The sequence below is a fragment of the Paramisgurnus dabryanus genome, chromosome 10, assembly GCF_030506205.2.
Source record: "Paramisgurnus dabryanus chromosome 10, PD_genome_1.1, whole genome shotgun sequence".
In the NCBI taxonomy this organism is placed as follows: Eukaryota; Metazoa; Chordata; class Actinopteri; order Cypriniformes; family Cobitidae; genus Paramisgurnus; species Paramisgurnus dabryanus.
The window spans coordinates 34875714-34885035 of NC_133346.1; the positions used below are offsets into that span (position 1 = coordinate 34875714).

The 9322-nt window shown below is 36.3% G+C and overlaps 1 long non-coding RNA gene across 1 annotated transcript; it reads left to right on the forward strand.

Moving 5' to 3' along the window:
- Positions 1–2856: 2856 nt before the first annotated feature.
- LOC135718180 (uncharacterized) lies at positions 2857–5796 on the forward strand. The gene is made up of 5 exons (XR_010520646.2): positions 2857–3292; positions 3716–3758; positions 4638–4694; positions 4761–4859; positions 5640–5796. It is a non-coding gene; the product is annotated as an uncharacterized lncRNA (long non-coding RNA).
- Positions 5797–9322: the final 3526 nt, after the last annotated feature.

Consider the following 9322-nt stretch of genomic DNA (forward strand, 5'->3'; position numbering starts at 1 on the left):
TTTAAATGTCATTAAGTGTTAATACTATGTCAAATATTATTAATACTCGGTCAAATAAACATTATGAACTAAAGAATATTCATGATGCTGTTATAAAACTATTTTACAGATTATTAACACTTAATTACATTTTAATGACAAATTCAATTTGTATCACTGGTAAAAAGTGGTCAGTTGTCTTGTTTAATGTCAAGTTGTCATGACAAAGACAAAGGAAAAACATCTTTGCAATACAAATGACACTTAATGACAGTTGTCATAAACGTCCATAAAATCTCCTTCATATTCATATTCATGACATGACATGATGAATATGTCATGTCAGCCTTATGAACACCCATTCAAGTAAAGTGATGTTTTATAAAAACATCATAAACACTTTTTCATGTGTCGTCGACCCACAACCTAAACAGTTTATATGTGAAGAAATCCACGTATTTACTTCTCACGAGACGAGTGTTTGACAAATTATTCTGCAAACTATTTTCTCTCATTGCTGCTTTTTGATGGTTTTGAGAACAATTACTCAAGAGTCGCCCTCTGTCATTTACAGAATTATACAACGGAGCGCACGTCAAGCATAAAAGTCTTGTAGGTTTACTGAGAAGCCTGCAGGTTCAGCAGGGTTACGCCGTATAGTAGAGCCATGCGAATTGCAAAAGTGTAAACAAGGCTTCAACTGCACAAAGATAAAAAGAAATCAGCAACTTTGTGCTGATTCCACCACTTGCTGCGTCACGTGTGAAAGGGCCTTTAAAGGAAAACACCACAGTTTTTCAATATTTTACTATGTTTTTACCTCAACTTAGATGAATGAATACATGCCTATCTTTTTTCAATATGTGCACTTCATCTTTGCACAGCGTGTCATGAATGTGTTAGCAGCCTAGTCCCATTTATTCCTTAGAATGGGGGAGAATTTAGAAGCCACCAAACACTTTCATGTTTTCCCCATTCAAAGACCGTTACATATAGTTACACGAGTAAGTATGGTGGCACAAAATAAAACGTGATTTTTTAGTGAATAAAAAATGAGAACTATATTGTATGGCGGAAGAGCACTTAGTTTGCAGCACTTCGACCTCTGGCCCAGTAACATCATCACTCCTGCAAACTACGTGCTCTTCCTCCATGCATTGAAAATAGATTGTTATATATTAATTTGTCTAAGTTGAGGTAAGAACATAGTAAAATATAAAAAAATTGTGGTTTTCCACAATTTATAAGTCAAAAGTTTAGGCCTATTTGTCAGCGTTCCACACTCTGTCTCAGTTGTGCAACGTGCAAGTGCAACTGCAATGTGCAACTGCCTGCCAACGTGCAAGTGTGAATTTGAATTTCCTTTCGCGACAGTTATAATAACACATCACTTAACACCCAATAATTAAATCGCCCTTGCTTTTTTCCCACTACAACATTTCAATTATTGCCCACTAAAAGCTGCACAGATATATTTGCTTACCTGAACTCTGGTGTCTGGTCAGAACTAGTTAAAGCATGAAAACAGCACCCTGACTGGTTTACTGGCTCAAAGTATTTTGAGTATTTTAAAAATAAAATAATACTCATCTTAAATGTATTTAAATACAAATTACATTTAATTATTTTCAAAGGCTTTAAAATAAAAAATACTATTTTGTATTTCAAATACGTATTTTAAATAGATGTATTTGAAATACTGCCCTGCTGAAAAAACCAGCTTAAACCAGCCTAAGCTGGTTGGCTGGTTTTAGCTGGTTTAAGATGGAAATAGCTGGTTTTAGCTGGTCTCCCAGCCTGGTCAAGGTGGTCTCCCAGGCTGGCCAGGCTGGTCAAGCTGGTCTCCCAGGCTGGCCAGGATGGTCAAGCTGGTCTCCCAGGCTGGTCAAGGTGGTTCCCCAGGCTGGCCAGGCTGGTCAAGCTGGTCTCCCAGCCTGGCCAGGCTGGTATTATGGCTGTTCAAGCTGGTCTCCCAGGCTGGCCAGGCTGGTCAAGCTGGTCTCCCATCTGGGCAGGCTGGTCAAGCTGGTCTCCCAGCCTGGCTGGTCAAGCTGGTCTCCTAGCCTGGCCAGCTTAAACCAGCTAAGACAAGCCAGCCGGACCACCAAGCAGGCATGACCAATCTTCAACGTTGAAATTTGGTTGAAATAACCTCAGTTGTTTTTTCAACATTGAGACAATGTTGAAACAACGGTGAATGGTAAACGATTGCAAAAGGTTAATACAATGCTTAAAAATCAACTTTGAAATTTGGTTAAAATGATGCCAGTACGGTGAATGGTAAACAATTGTATTATGACATTTTAATTTGTGAATCCTTTAGATAAAAATTTAAAAACTCATTTAATGAAAATACTTATATTTTATGTATACTATTTGATTGATTTTAACACTGGTGGGGCATGTGATTTCCATATGAATTCAGGAGATGGATTAGGCTGGATAATTTTTTTGTAAGTATTATTATGGTTGTTTTATTTTTATTAAATTTTCATCACAATGTCTAAAATATAACGTTTCAAATATACATTTTAAGAATACCATTAATAATATAATAACATCCAACCTTTTATCGGCTTTCTTTACGGTGCCACAGACAGGTCCCTCAGCCTTTTGTAAGCAAAACATGCCCATGCGGGCCCACTGTGGGGTATACTGTGGGACAGTGTGGGCAGGGCAAACTCACACCACATCCCAAATGGGCCCCCAAATTATCATTGGTTGTTATTATCTTAGCAGATAATTTTCTTTTGATGTTTGTTGTTAAATCAAAAACTAGTTACTACACTTTTATTATAATAAAACCATATTTTTATTTTTTTATAAAGCTCTGTCCATTTAGAACAAAATGTACAGGCATGCTTATGAAATAATTGAACCCACCCCCGGGTGAAGATCTAAAAAGCTATGTTTTAAAAGCACAATATTTCTGTTTATTTTAATACAAGAAATATTTATTGTTAAACAAGTTCTAATTTTCAGTTCAGTCTGGACGTGGGACATCTTTTTTTACCATCTTTATTGTTTTTTTAACATGTTGTCTTTTGTTATGTGTTATTAGCTATGGTTATTAGTCATGTTCGACTTCATGCAGCGCTGCGAGAACAGACATCATACGTTGATGACGTCAATGTATCGCGAGAGCGAGTCAAGAAATTACACTCTCGCGGTACATTGACGTTATCAACCTGTCAGCGCAGCAAGAAGTCGAGCACACGTATTTGCGGGCGCGCGCCTACGTCCTCGTGAGTTCAAAGTGGATTTTAACCGTTTACCTCCGACGACAGTTTTCATTTCTATGGCAAATTCTAAGGTAAGTTTTTATTAATTCCTGGTTAAGTCATTAAAATAAGTTCACAGTTATGTTTATTTTGTTTTTAGTAACAGTTAATTCGATATGACTAAAATATTCTGAACTTTAATGTTGACTGTTGATGCAGTGGTTTGACTGAGCTCGTGACGCATCTGAGCTAATGTATGCAGATCTTTTATTTGTCTTTACCTTCTATAAAAATGTGTTATCCTCGTTCTTCAAATTTATTTGACATTGTTTAGATAATTATAACGCAAGTTATTTCAATGTAGGGTTTGACGCGTAAATGTAAGGTTATTTAACTTACAGTACGGGCACACAGTTTACAGTAGCCTGTTAAAACGGTTAAGAATTTAAACAGAAGCCATCAATTCTGGATTAAGTTAATAACTATTGTATATTTATGTTCACTTTTCTTTACAGGTCATTTTCTTGTTGTGTTTTGATGTTTTCCATTGGCTGAAGAGTAAGTATTACTTTGTGTTTATATTTGCATCCAAAACATAAGTGCTCAAAAAGTGCATATCTGGTTTATCATTGTCATTAGGAAAATATAAGAAAATAATTTAGGATACAACAATTATTGTTCAGCACAGCAATTCATTTCTTTTGTATGTCACTATTCCTTCTACAGTATGTAGGCTTACATATTTCAAACCCTTTGTTTTCAATAGACAAAGACACAAGTTAATTCATAGTTCAGAGTGGATGTTGATGCAGGTTTTAGAGAGGCTTCATATTGACATATACAATTGGTCTTTGTGGTGGTGTACATAACAGCATCTTTATGTATTATGGTTTTAATCATAATTTTTTAAATGATGGCTATGTCCATGAGCTACCACCCACCATTGTAACGCACCACCAAGCTAGCATTTTGTAATAGAAATCAATAATTTACTATTTATTTTTGAAGCATCTCCCCTACAACATTACAATGCATTTAGTATTTGTTTTGTATTCAGATCAAATTCTACTAATCATAATAACTAAGATGCAGTGTTTTGTATTTCACAATTTATATTTTCTTTTGAAAAGGGGCCATGACTTGTTTTTTATTTTATTATGTGTTTTATATTGGAGGCAGATTACCATGCAATTTGAAGAAGTGTAATAAAATACACAGAGGTGAAGTCATGTGTCTTTCCAGATGCCCAAATCTGTACCACTCAAAAAGTAATGAAGTGACAGTGTACCATGACAAAAAATTTAAACATTCTTTATTTCTTTCAAAGTTGTACTTGGGCCACAGTTTTTTGTATTTCTAAGCAAAACATTACATTTATGATTGTATACTAATGAAATATGTTTTTCTTTTTCTGAACTTTATCAAATGCAATGATAGCTAAGATGAGCCTGAAGAGGAGATTTGGGAAGTCTTTGCTTTGCCAGATCACCTGTGGTAAGTTTGTAAAACATATATTAAAAATAGGACCAGAACATCTCCTAATCAATTTTTTTTTATCAGGTCGGGATGTCTGCTAACAAGATGCCTTGTTGGTCTGGGCGAGTTTGAAGTCTCTCACAGACAGTCCAGAAGGTCTGGAGTCCATCTTAGCTTTTATTGGTAAGTGACTGCACAAAAGGGTGTTTGACCCACACGTAAAGCAACCAGTCAATGTTTGCTCTGTTCAGCATCTCTTTGGGGGGGGGGGGGTTAATATTGATATGACCCAAGTATTCCGACCCTTTACTCAGTACTTAGTTGAAGCACCTTTTGAAGTAGCAATCTTTGCAACTCCTGGATTCATTTGTAACCAAAGCGATCAGAAGCCCCATTCACTTCTATAGTATTCTTTTAGCCTATTATGGAAGTCAATGGTGCTTTCCGGTCAGTTTGGTTACAGACATTCCTTAAAATATCTTCATGTCTTTATGCGAACCCATCAGCAACCATCAAGAGAAATTGGAGGCAGCTGAGCTAAATTGCAGATATTGATGCAAATGATCTGAATATGTATAATGTAAATATAATATTGCAGTTTTCTTTTTTCATACATTTGCAGAAGTTTCTAAAATTCAGTTTTTACTTTGTCATGGGGTATGTATTGTAGATTTATGAGGAAAATATCTAAACAATTACAGTATCATGCAACCACCTTAAAATTTAAATGTGAAAGGGGTCTACCCTGAATACTTTCTGAATGCACTGTAGGTGATCTTGATTGAGGCTTATTGTCACCTTTGTAAACACAAAAGCTTTCTTCCTTCACCAGATGGCTATGCAATGTTTCTAGACAGACTATTAAAGAACACACACACACCCTGATGTGCAATAACAAGATTTTTTTTATACATGGGCTAAAAATGCATCATTTTTTGAAAATGACTTTTGTTTCCTCTTTAGATGCTGTCATCAGGTTTTAAGTACAGTATGAGCCAGAATGGAAGGGTGTTGGTGGCCATAAGAAGACTGTGAGCTAAACCTACAACAAAATTCATATTTGCAGTTTTCCTAGAATATTTTTTTCTATTCAGATGAATAAAATTACTTTAAAATATTATTTTGTTTTCATATTTTATGTTTTTATTCTGTATTTGGAATATTCCACTTCTGCACTACTAACTGGAAACCTAACTGTTTGAAATAATTTGTTTTTATCTATAAAAGATCAATTTTAACAGCTGCTTTTATGTTTATTTAGAAAGGGTAGGCACATGCCATCATTCACAAACTTTACCTACTTTAGGTGTTTAGTTTTATGGATGGTGTTGTACTGTAGGTAATGAGCAGCAAATTGCATTCTTGTAATAATTACACTAAAACATGATATGTACAGCAAATCATTTGGTGAGTATTAAAATGTAAAGTAAAAATCTATATTAAGTGTTAAAAAGTGTGTTAAAACTGCGTCGCGATATCAACCTTGATTCACCTTTGTTGAAAGTGTGATGTTGAAACAACATTGAAATGTTGTGAAATCAACATTGAAACAACGTTGTGAAGTCAACTTTGATCCACTTTTGCAAAACCAAAAGGTAATTCAACATTGATGCAACGTTGGTCCCTGACGTTGATTCAACGTTGAAATGCCGGCCGAGAATCTAAGACCAGCCTAAACCAGCTAAAACCAGCCTGGCCAGCTAAGACCAGCTTAAACCAGCTAAAACCAGCCTGGCCAACTAAGACCAGCTAAAACCAGCCTGGCCAGTTAAGACCAGCCTGACCAGCTTAAACCAGTCTGTCCATCTTAAACCAGCTTGACCAGCTTAAACCAGCCTGTCCATCTTAAACCAGCTTGACCATCTTAAACCAGCCTGACCAGCTAAGACCAGCCACCCGACCAGCTAAGACCAGCTTAAAGCAGCCTGGCCATCTTAAACCAGCTAAAACCAGCCTGACCAGCTAAAACCAGCCTGACCAGCTAAGACCAGCCACCCAACCAGCTAAAACCAGCTAAGACCAGCTTAAACCAGCCTGACCAGCTAAAACCAGCCTGACCAACTAAAACCAGCCTGACCAACTAAAACCAGCCTGACCAACTAAGACCAGCCATCCTGACCAGCTAAGACCAGCCTGACCAGCTAAAAAAAGTCACCAAAACCCCTCTTAAACCAGCATGAAACATCCAGGCTGGGAGACCAGCTAAAACCAGCTTGACCAGCTTAAGCTGGTTTTAGCTGGTTTTTTCAGCAGGGTGCCCATCCCTGGTAACGTTATGATACAAGACTCAACCCAAAACTGTGATAATTGACACGAAGGTAATAATATCAACGTCCATCTCACGTGTTTTGCATTCCCTGTTTTGACCAAAGTAATATTACTGCGTTATGTTCTGTAGTTTCAACGAAACATTTTCTACATAGAATCTGTTTGTTAGGCTGTTCAGAGCGCTTTCTTGCATTGTTTTCATGTCCACTTATTTGTTGGACTCTAACGTTACTAGAAAATGGTTACTAAGTTAGATGACTGTGTCATGATTAACACTTTGAGGACAAAATCAGTTCAGTTGTAAATGTCATTGGCTGTTAAAGTTCATGTTGCAAATATAAAACTAACATGATGATAATTGATAAACATAGTATGCAGTCTTTCAGAATGCTCTCAATTACATGTAGATGCATACTGTATGCTTTAGTGGTTGTCCGGGTATAGGGTGTCACATTGGGACAGATAAGTATGAGGATCACTGCCTGCAGCAGTTTATTAAGTAGTTGAATGTAGTTGTCACTCCTTTGTCAAATTTCTAAACCGTGTGGGTAGAATTGAACTCTTTAAGGTAACATGGCAACTCGATTTAGATACTGGGCCATTGGCTTTATGCAGTTCAGCTTCTGTGGCAGCCATTTATTTTTTCAGATAAATGTATTTTCGTTTGTTACCATTCATTATCATTTAAGGAAATTATCTTAATTTGCAGCCTGTAAGATGCAGGAAATGTACAGTGACTTATTAAACAACAGTTTCTTATAGCCATATTGTGGATTTAGCATGACTGAAAAACTTAACCAGCATCCAGAAAGGGAGATGACTTAAAGTTCTATGTCTTTTCTTGCTAATTTCATAAATAATTTCTTGTTATTTTCCTTGGATAACATTTGACTCATGTTTTCCTCTTTTCTTTTGTAAACAGGTCATTGCTGCTGCTGTGTAAGTATTCAGATAAATAGACAATTTAAGACATTGAGTGCGTTTACATGCACAGTCTCACGACGATTATGCTTGATAAACTGATAACATGTGGTGTAAACGCGTAAAACGGGTTTCTTTAATCGGGGAAAGCCCATAAACGGCGTAATCAAAAACTGAACGGCACAGGTAGTTTTTTTCTCATTACCCCGATTTCACGTGGCATGTAAACACCTTAACCGGCTTTCTGACGGTTTTGTCCATGTGCGCATGTCTCTGTGTGTGAAAGATAAACGTCAGATGCGGAAGTAAGTGCAAAGTAACGCATAGAAGTCTCTGTTCTACTAAAGCAGTTGGGAGAGAAACTCCGAAATCAAAAAACTGATGTTATATTTACAGGTTTTGGATACACGAAAAGAGATTCAACATTATAGCTTAAGACAGATATGCTGTAGGCTTTTTGCTTGACTATTATGTACTATAGGCGATGATGTCACTACCTGCGACAAAACGTACACATTTCCAAGTCCCATGTAAACGCAGTTGTCTGCATAGCTGGTTTATTGATTTGCATGTAAACCCATGAAAACAGTTTTTCATAATTTTTAATTGATTTTTGATAGTTATCTGCTTATTCTGTGCATGCAAACTAGGGATGTAACGATACACCAATTGCACGGTTCGGATCGGTTTACTGTTTTGGAGCCACGGTTCGGTCCGATTCGGTTCGGTTTGCTGTGGATGTAGGGTTCCTGTCATTTTACCAGCAATGCTAAGGAACAATAGATTAACTTAACTTAATTACAACAACAAAAATAACTTGACGTTTTCTTTATTAACTTTGGCAAACAAACTTAAAATCAATTAAACTTTAACTTTAGTAATGCAGGACTGTAATTAGCTGTTTATCAGGTGATGAATATCATTCCTATGAAAATGTTACTGTTGAAGTCAACTAATGCATGAAATAAATGTACTCTGAATCTGTAAATCTGAGTATAATGTGGGTTTATTATCAGTAATGAACTAATCAAGGTAATCATCACACACACGCACGCAGGCGCACACACACACACCAGAGGTCGCGTTAGACTTTCACTTTTAAAAATTCTGCCATCACTTATTATTCGTCATTTCATGCTTTAATTATAAAAATTGTTTTGTTTACATGTTCATTTTTAATCATGGACTTACAAAAAAAGGCATTCAAGTTAAAATGTGTTTAATTATATGTGAAGAAGAGAACAGATAAACAGACACCATGCATCACTTTACATGTTTAACATCATGAAACAGATGAATTAATGTTTTTTTTCTCACAGTGACAGCGGAGGCGATTAAACACGCAAACTTGTGCTGAACAGGCAAAAATAAACAAATCAAATCTCTGTTGCGATTAAAATAGCAACAAACGTGTAAACCCCGTGTTTTTACCTCAGACAGACAACGTCTTGTTACAT